Source organism: Mustelus asterias, unplaced genomic scaffold, assembly GCF_964213995.1.
Source record: "Mustelus asterias unplaced genomic scaffold, sMusAst1.hap1.1 HAP1_SCAFFOLD_756, whole genome shotgun sequence".
NCBI classification, from domain to species: domain Eukaryota; kingdom Metazoa; phylum Chordata; class Chondrichthyes; order Carcharhiniformes; family Triakidae; genus Mustelus; species Mustelus asterias.
The window spans coordinates 183,299-193,300 of record NW_027590704.1 but is presented as its reverse complement, the minus strand read 5'-3'; the positions used below and the strand labels follow the sequence as shown (position 1 = coordinate 193,300).

The 10,002-nt window shown below is 52.5% G+C and overlaps 1 long non-coding RNA gene across 1 annotated transcript; it reads left to right on the top strand.

Annotated features, from left to right (window-relative positions):
• Window positions 1-1,410: 1,410 nt before the first annotated feature.
• On the top strand, window positions 1,411-4,713 carry LOC144487367 (uncharacterized). The gene is made up of 3 exons (XR_013496399.1): window positions 1,411-1,520; window positions 2,996-3,894; window positions 4,041-4,713. It is a non-coding gene; the product is annotated as an uncharacterized LOC144487367 (long non-coding RNA).
• Window positions 4,714-10,002: the final 5,289 nt, after the last annotated feature.

Below are 10,002 nucleotides of genomic sequence, written 5' to 3'. Positions count from 1 at the left end.
CTACAGTGCAGAAGGAGGCCATTCGGCCCATCGAGTCTGCGCCGACCACAATCCCACCCAGGCCCTACCCCCACCCCCACATATTTACCCGCGAATCCCGCTAACCTATGCATCTCAGGACTCTAAGGGGCAATTTTTTTTTTTTAACCTGGCCAATCAACCTAACCTGCACATCTTTGGACTGTGGGAGGAAACCGGAGCACCCGGAGGAAACCCACGCAGACACAAGGAGAATGTGCAAACTCCACACAGACAGTGACCCGAGCCGGGAATCGAACCCGGGACCCTGGAGCTGTGAAGCAGCAGTGCTAACCACTGTGCTACCGTGCCGCCCCTGTCATCTTGAGAATGAATCATTCTCAAGATGACAGGCTGTTACGAGCAGGATACTGCACGGATCAGTGCTCAGGACACAGTTGTTCACAACCCATTTCAATGATTTAGATGTGGGGACCAACTGTAGTATTCCTAAATCTGCCAATGACACCAAACTTTGTTGCAATGTGAGTTGTGAGCAGGATGCAGTTTCAAGTGGGCACGGACAGGCTCAGGGAGTGGGCAAGAACGTGATAGATGAAATATAATATAAACAAGTGGGGAGTTATCCACTTTGGTGGAAAAAGCAAAGGCAGAAATGAGAGGTTGGGAAATGTTGATATCCAAAGGGACCTAGGTGTCCTTGTTCATGACTCACTCAAAGTTAGCATACTAGTGGAACAATAAATAAGGAAGGCAAATGCTATGTTGACCTTCATTGCAAGGGGACTTAAGTACAGAAGTAAAGATGTCTTGTTGCAATTGTATAGAACCTTGGGGTTGAACACACCGAGAGTATTGTGTACAATGTTGATCTCGTGTAAGGAAGGATATGCTTGCCATGGAGGCAATGCAACAGAGGTTCATCAGACGAATCACTGGGATGGCAGAATTCTCTTAATGAGGAGTGATTAAGAAAAATAAACCTGTATTCTCTTGAGTTTGGAACGGGGGGGGTGATTATATTGAAAGTTATAACATTCTGACAGACTGGGTGTGGGCGGGAGGTTTCCCCTGGCTCGGAGAGTTCTAGAATCAGGGGACACAATCTCAGAACAAGAGGCAGGTTATTTAGGACTGAGATGAGGAGGAATTTCTTCACTCAGAGGGCGGTGAATCTTTGGAATTCTCCTCCCCAGAGGCTGTGGAAGCTCAGTCACAGCATGTTCCTGACAGACATCGAGAGCTTTCTGGATACAAAAGTGAAGGGAGACAGGAAAGTGGCGTCAAGGTGGACGATCAGCTATCAGGGAATGGAATGGGACAGCAGGCTTGAGGGGTTGAATGGTGAGCTCCTGTCCCACTCTCTCTGCCTTTCTCCGGCCTCCAGTTCCTCTAACACTGTCTCTCTCTCTCTCTCTCTCTCTCTCCTACAGTGACAGTACGATGCTCACTCCAGATTGCTTCCCTGCGCTCCACAGCCTATCTCACCTCCAGCATCTGGGCCTCAGTAGATGTCATGAGATCCCAGCAGCCAGTCTCGTGTGAGTATTGAAGGACCCACAGGATCAGTTTGTGCCTGAGTCACAGATTAGGCAAGGCCCAAGGCCTCTTGGAAAACTCCTGGTTTAGAAAACGAGAGAAGAAATCAGCCAGGGTTCCTGCTCCTGATCACAGTCCAGTGATCCCTGGGTTACAGAGAGAGGGGAAATCAGCCAGGGTTCCTGCTCCTGATCCCTGTCCAGTGATCTCTGGGTGAGAGAGAGAGAGAGAGGGGGGAAACCAGCCAGGGATCCTGCTCCTGATCACTGTCCAGTGATCCCTGGGTTAGAGAGAGAAGGGAAATCAGGCAGGGTTCCTGCTCCTGATCCCTGTCCAGTGATCCCTGGGTTACAGCGAGGGGAAATCAGCCAGGGTTCCTGCTCCCGATCCCTGTCCAGTGATCCCTGGGTTAGAGAGAGAGAGAGGGGAAATCAGCCAGGGTTCCTGCTCCTGATCCTGTCCAGTGATCCCTGGGTTACAGAGAGAGGGGAAATCAGCCAGGGTTCCTGCTCCTGATCCCTGTCCAGTGATCCCTGGGTTCGAGAGAGAGAGGGGAAATCAGCCAGGGTTCCTGCTCCTGATCCCTGGGTTAGAGAGAGAGAGGGGAAATCAGCCAGGGTTCCTGCTCCTGATCCCTGTCCAGTGATCCCTGGGTCAGAGAGAGGGGAAATCAGCCAGGGTTCCCGCTCCTGATCACTGTCCAGTGATCCCTGGGTTAGAGAGAGAGAGAGGGGAAACCAGCCAGGGATCCTGCTCCTGATCACTGTCCAGTGATCCCTGGGTTAGAGAGAGAGGGGAAATCAGTCAGGGTTCCTGCTCCTGATCACTGTCCAGTGATCCCTGGGTTAGAGAGAGAAGGGAAATCAGGCAGGGTTCCTGCTCCTGATCCCTGTCCAGTGATCCCTGGGTTACAGCGAGGGGAAATCAGCCAGGGTTCCTGCTCCCGATCCCTGTCCAGTGATCCCTGGGTTAGAGAGAGAGAGAGAGGGGAAATCAGCCAGGGTTCCTGCTCCTGATCACTGTCCAGTGATCCCTGGGTTAGAGAGAGGGAATCAGCCAGGGTTCCTGCTCCAGATCCTGTCCAGTGATCCCTGGGTTAGAGAGAGGGGGGAAATCCTGATTGTATTATACATTATGTGGAAATGCCGGCATTGGACTGGGGTGAACACAGTAAGGAGTCTAACAACACCAGGTTAAAGTCCAACAGGTTTATTTGGTAGCAAACGCCACGAGCTTTTGGAGCGCTGCTCCTTCGTCAGATGGAGTGGAAATCTGCAGATTTCCAAATAAACCTGTTGGACTTGAACCTGGTGTTAGACTCCTTACTGTGTGTTATACATTGACAGTGTTGGTATTGAGTGTGGCATCTGTCTAATGTTTCACTATCGGAATCCCTGGGTGAAGTCACTCGTGCTTGTGTCTCAGTTCTGTGTTGTATTTATCAGTTGTGTAAAGGTTTCTGTTGATCTGTGCACAGGGACCTAGGGGAAATTGCCACCCTGAAAACTCTGAACATTTATGGATTAGTTCGAGATTCCAGCGTCAATGTGAAAGAACTTATTGCTCAGATTAAAATCAACACCTTTCCCCTGACGACGATTGGCAGGCCAACTCTCAGCAGCGCAAAGCTGCAATCCATCTGGGGCATTGACTGCAGGCTGTGCCTACACAGCCAATGAGGAGCAGCACCCACGCAGCACCGCAGTGAGGAGCAGCACCCCCGCAGTACCGCAGTTAGGAGCAGCACCGCAGTGGGGAGCAGCACCCACGCAGCACCGCAGTGGGGAGCAGCGACCGCCCTGCACCGAGGAGCAGCACCCACGCAGCACCGCAGTTGGGAGCAGCGTCCGCCCTGCACCGCAGTGAGGAGCAGCACCGCAGTGAGGAGCAGCGATCGCCCTGCACCGCAGTGAGGAGCAGCGATCGCCCTGCACCGCAGTGAGGAGCAGCACCGCAGTGAGGAGCAGCGATCGCCCTGCACCGCAGTGAGGAGCAGCACCGCAGTGAGGAGCAGCGATCGCCCTGCACCGCAGTGAGGAGCAGCGCCCACGCAGCACCGCAGTGAGGAGCAGCACCACAGTGAGGAGCAGCACCGCAGTGGGGAGCAGCACCCACGCAGCACCGCAGTGGGGAGCAGCACCCACGCAGCACCGCAGTGGGGAGCAGCGACCGCCCTGCACCGCAGTGAGGAGCAGCGCCCACGCAGCACCGCAGTGAGGAGCAGCGATCGCCCTGCACCGCAGTGAGGAGCAGCACCCACGCAGCACCGCAGTGAGGAGCAGCACCACAGTGAGGAGCAGCACCCACGCAGCACCGCAGTGGGGAGCAGCACCCACGCAGCACCGCAGTGGGGAGCAGCGACCGCCCTGCACCGCAGTGAGGAGCAGCACCCGCGCAGCACCGCAGTGAGGAGCAGCACCCATGCAGCACCGCAGTGAGGAGCAGCGATCGCGCAGCACCGCAGTGAGGAGCAGCGATCGCCCTGCACCGCAGTGAGGAGCAGCGTCCACGCAGCACCACAGTGAGGAGCAGCACCGCAGTGAGGAGCAGCGACCGCCCTGCACCGCAGTGAGGAGCAGCGCCCACGCAACACCACAGTGGGAGCAGCAACGCAGTGGGGAGCAGCACCCACGCAGCACCGCAGTGAGGAGCAGCGATCGCCCTGCACCGCAGTGAGGAGCAGCGCCCACGCAGCACCGCAGTGGGGAGCAGCACCCACGCAGCACCGCAGTGAGGAGCAGCGATCGCCCTGCACCGCAGTGAGGAGCAGCGTCCACGCAGCACCGCAGTGAGGAGCAGCAATGCAGTGAGGAGCAGCACCGCAGTGAGGAGCAGCGCCCACGCAGCACCGCAGTGGGAGCAGCACCGCAGTGGGGAGCGGCGACCGCGCGATCTGTTACTCTCACCAACACATCACAGGCTGGTGTTCGAGTGGATCAACACTTATCCACTTAGCGATGGAGTTCCAGAAATCAGAGAATTGCAAAGCGACGTTTGCTGTTCAGATCAGATTGTTCAGGATTTTAACTTCTTTACATTAAGTGTTAAGTGAGTTTGTGTTCACAGTATTCCAGTCGGCCTGTTTGACAAACCAAACCTCACAGAGATTTATTCCTGTTAAAATCAGGTGAGGTAACATTTTGTAAGCTGTGTATTCTCGGGAAGCTGCTTTATAAAATATATCAAATACCTTTCACCATCTCGAACGGGCCTCATTTCCAGTCAAGTTTCTCTTTCACCACCATTCCTTTCTCAAACTGCCCCCCCCCCCCCCCCCCCCCCCCCCGCTTGCTCCAAACCTGTGACCTTAACCAAAGTTATCAAACATGATGAGTGTTTCCAGTTTTTATTCCGGTTTCCAGAGATGTTTCGGAATCAGTGCTTCAGAATCAGACAAGGTTTAAGTCCCAGCAGAATTCTGAATGTTCTTGCTGCTTGTACCATTAGTTCAGTAGCGTTAGGGGCTGTGAAAATGTCATTAGTATCAATAGTTAGTTTTGGATGATATTTTCTTTAAAAAGCCAATAAATGTTTTTACAATTATTACCTTGTGGGATAATTTGGGTATAAATTTATAATGACATTGTCACAATGAATCCACAAGGGAGATGTGCTCAGCACTCAAGCCAAATGTTGGGCAATAGGTTTTATTCATTTGTGGGACATGGGCGTCACTGGCTGGCCAGCGTTTATTGCCCATCCCTAGGTGCCCCTTGAGAAGGTGGTGGTGAGCTGCCTTCTTGAATCGCTGCAGTCCCTGTGCTGTGGGTTGACTCACAATGCCGTTAGGGAGGGAATTCCAGGATTCTGACCCAGCGACTGCAAAGGAACGGCGATATATTTCCAAGTCAGGATGGTGAGTGGCTTGGAGGGGAACTTCCAGGAGGTGGTGTTCCCATGTGTCTGCTGCCCTTGTCCTTCTAGATGGAAGTGGTCGTGGGTTTGGAAGGTGCTGTTGAAGGATCTTTGGTGAATTGCTGCAGTGCATCTTGTAGATAGTACACACTGCTGCTACTGAGCGTCGGTGGTGGAGGGAGTGAATGTTTGTGGATGGGGTGCCAATCAAGCGGGGCTGCTTTGTCCTGGATGGTGTCGAGCTTCTTGAGTGTTGTTGGAGCTGCACCCATCCAGGCAAGTGGGGAGTATTCCATCACACTCCTGACTTGTGCCTTGTAGATGGTGGACAGGCTTTGGGGAGTCAGGAGGTGAGTTACTCACTGCAGTATTCCTAGCCTCTGACCTGCTCTTGTAGCCACTGTGTTTGTGTGGTGAGTCCAGTTGAGTTTCTGATCAATGGTAACACCAAGGATGTTGACAGTGGGGGATTCAGTGATGGTTACACCATTGAATGCCATGGGGCAGTGGTTAGAGTGTCTCTTATTGGTGATGGTCATTGCCTGGCATTTGTGTGGCGTGAATGTTACTGCCACTTGTCAGCCCGAGCCTGGATATTGTCCAGATCTTGTTGCATTTGAACATGGACTGCTTCAGTAACTGAGGAGCGAATGGTGCTGAACATTGTGCAATCATCGGCGAACATCCCCACTTCTGACCTTATGATGGAGGGAAGGTCAAAGAACAAACAACAATACAGCACAGGAACAGGCCCTTCGGCCCTCCAAGCCCGTGCTGCTCCCTGGTCCAAACTAGACCATTCTTTTGTAGCCCTCCATTCCCACTCCATTCATGTGGCTATCTAGATGAGTCTTAAACGTTCCCAGTGTGTCCGCCTCCACCACCTTGCCTGGCAGCGCATTCCACCCTCTGTGTAAAATACGAGCTTCTGATATCCGTTTTAAACCTTCCCCCCACCCCCCCTCACCTTGAACCTATGACCCCTCGTGAACGTCACCACCGACCTGGGGAAAAGCTTCCCACCGTTCACCCAATCTATGCCTTTCATAATTTTATACACCTCTATTAAGTCTCCCCTCATTCTCCGTCTTTCCAGGGAGAACAACCCCAGTTTACCCAATCTCTCATAACCAAGCCCCTCCATACCAGGCAACATCTGGTAAACCTCCTCTGCACTCTCTCTAAAGCCTCCACGTCCTTCTGGTAGTGCGGCGACCAGAACTGGGCGCAGTATTCCAAATGCGGGCGAACCAACGTTCTATACAACTGCAACATCAGACCCCAAATTTTATACTCTATGCCCCGTCCTATAAAGGCAAGCATGCCATATGCCTTCTTCACCTGTGACGTCACCTTCAAGGATCTGTGGACTTGCACACCCAGATCCCTCTGCGTATCTACATCCTTTATGGTTCTGCCATTTATCGTATAGCTCCCCCCGACGTTAGTTCTACCAAAATGCATCACTTCGCATTCATCTGGATTGAACTCCATCTGCCATTTCTTTGCCCAAATTTCCAGCCTATCTATATCCTCCTGTAGCCTCTGACAATGTTCCTCACTATCTGCAAGTCCTGCCATTTTCGTGTCGTCCGCAAACTTACTGATCACCCCAGTTACACCTTCTTCCAGATCGTTTATATAAATCACAAACAGCAGAGGTCCCAATACAGAGCCCTGCGGAACACCACTAGTAAGAAGTCTCACAACACCAGGTTAAAGTCCAACAGGTTTATTTGGTAGCAAATACCATAAGCTTTCGGAGCGCTGCTCCTTCGTCAGATGGAGTGGAAATGTGCTCTCAAACAGTGCACAGAGACACAAAATCAAGTTACAGAATACTAATTAGAATGCGAATCCCTACAGCCAGCCAGGTCTTAAAGGTACAGACAATGTGGGTGGAGGGAGCATTAAACACAGGTTAAAGAGATGTGTATTGTCTCCAGACAGGACAGCTAGTGAGATTCTGCAAGTCCAGGGGCAAGCTGTGGGGGTTACTGATAATGTGACATAAATCCAACATCCCGGTTTAGGCCGTCCTCATGTGTGCGGAACTTGGCGATCAGTTTCTGCTCAGCGACTCTGTGCTGTCGTGTGTCGTGAAGGCCGCCTTGGAGAACGCTTACCTGAAGATCCAAGGCTCAATGCCCGTGACTGCTGAAGTGTTCCCCAACAGGAAGAGAACAGTCTTGCCTGGTGATTGTCGAGCGGTGTTCATTCATCCGTTGTCATAGCATCTGCATGGTTTCCCCAATGTACCGTGCCTCGGGACATCCTTTCCTGCAGCGTATCAGGTAGACAATGTTGGCCGAGTTGCAAGAGTAGGTACCGTGTACCTGGTAGATGGTGTTCTCACGTGAGATGATGGCATCCGTGTCGATGATCCGGCACGTCTTGCAGAGGTTGCTGTGGCAGGGTTGTGTGGTGTCATGGTCACTGTTCTCCTGAAGGCTGGGTAGTTTGCTGCGGACAATGGTCTGTTTGAAGGCAAGAAGTGGGGGTGTGGGGATGGCCTTGGCGAGATGTTCGTCTTCATCTATGACATGTTGAAGGCTCCGGAGGAGATGCCGTAGCTTCTCCGCTCCGGGGAAGTACTGGACGACGAAGGGTACTCTGTCCACCGTGTCCCGTGTTTGTCTTCTGAGGAGGTCGGTGCGGGTTTTTCGCTGTGGTGCGTCGGAACTGTTGATCGATGAGTCGAGCGCCATATCCTGTTCTTATGAGGGCATCTTTCAGCGTCTGGAGGTGTCTGTTGCGATCCTCCTCATCTGAGCAGATTCTGTGTATTCGGAGGGCTTGTCCGTAGGGGATGGCTTCTTTAACGTGTTTAGGGTGGAAGCTGGAGAAGTGGAGCATCGTGAGGTTATCCGTGGGCTTGTGGTACAGTGAGGTGCTGAGGTGACCGTCCTTAATGGAGATGCGTGTGTCCAAGAATGCAACCGATTCCGGAGAGTAGTCCATGGTGAGTCTGATGGTGGGATGGAACTTGTTGATGTCATCATAGAGTTGTTTCAGTGATTGCTCACCATGACTCCAAAGGAAGAAAATATCATCGATGTACCTAGTGTATAGCATCGGTTGAAGGTCCTGTGCGGTGAAGAAGTCTTGTTCGAACCTGTGCATGAAGATGTTGGCATATTGAGGTGCGAATTTGGTCCCCATGGCTGTTCTGTGTGTCTGGATGAAGAACTGGTTGTTGAAGGTGAAGATATTGTGGTCCAGGATGAAGCGGATGAGTTGTAAAATTGCATCTGGAAACTGGCAGCTGTCGGCGTTGAGCACTGAGGCCGTTGCAGCAATGCCATCATGGTGGGGGATGCTGGTGTAGAGTGCCGAGACATCCATTGTGACGAGGAGTGCTCCTGGTTCAACTGCTCCATGTGTGCTGAGTTTCTGTAGGAAGTCCGTAGTGTCGCGACAAAAGCTGGGGGTTCTTTGTACAATGGGTTTCAGGATGCCCTCGACATAGCCGGAGAGGTTCTCGCACAGGGTCCCATTGCCTGAAACGATGGGACGGCCGGGTGTGTTTGCCTTGTGTATCTTTGGGAGGCAGTAGAGATCTCCAACGCGGGGAGTACATGGGATGAGAGCACGGAAGGTGCTCTGAAGGTCCGGATCAAAGGTCTTGATCAGAGTGTTGAGTTGACGGGTGTGTTCTTTGGTCGGATCTGTGGGTAACTGTCTGTAGTGTTCCTCGTTGTTCAGTTGTCGGTACACTTCTTTGCAGTAATCCGTTCTGTTCAGTATGACGATGGCCCCTCCTTTGTCTGCTGGTTTGATGACAATGTTGCGGTTGGTCTTGAGCGCGTGGATGGCGTTGCGTTGTGCTTGGGTGATGTTCGGGGCTGTCTTGTGAGTGCGGCTGATGAATCTGGTGTTGACGCACCTCCTCTACATGCACCCCAAGAACCGAGTTTCTCAAGTTTCCTGTTCTTGGTGTGCATGTAGAGGAGGTGCGTCAACACCAGATTCATCAGCCGCACTCACAAGACAGCCCCGAACATCACCCAAGCACAACGCAACGCCATCCACGCTCTCAAGACCAACCGCAACATTGTCATCAAACCAGCAGACAAAGGAGGGGCCATCGTCATACTGAACAGAACGGATTACTGCAAAGAAGTGTACCGACAGCTGAACAACGAGGAACACTACAGACAGTTACCCACAGATCCGACCAAAGAACACACCCGTCAACTCAACACTCTGATCCAGACCTTTGATCCGGACCTTCAAAGCACCCTCCGTGCTCTCATCCCATGTACTCCCCACGTTGGAGATCTCTACTGCCTCCCAAAGATACACAAGGCAAACACACCCGGCCGTCCCATCGTTTCAGGCAATGGGAGCCTGTGCGAGAACCTCTCCGGCTATGTCAAGGGCATCCTGAAACCCATTGTACAAAGAACCCCCAGCTTTTGTCGCGACACTACGGACTTCCGACAGAAACTCAGCACACATGGAGCAGTTGAACCAGGAACACTCCTCGTCACAATGGATGTCTCGGCACTCTACACCAGCATCCCCCACGACGATGGCATTGCTGCAACGGCCTCAGTACTCAATGTCATCAACTGCCAGTTTCCAGGTGCAATTTTACAACTCATCCGCTTCATCCTGGACCACAAT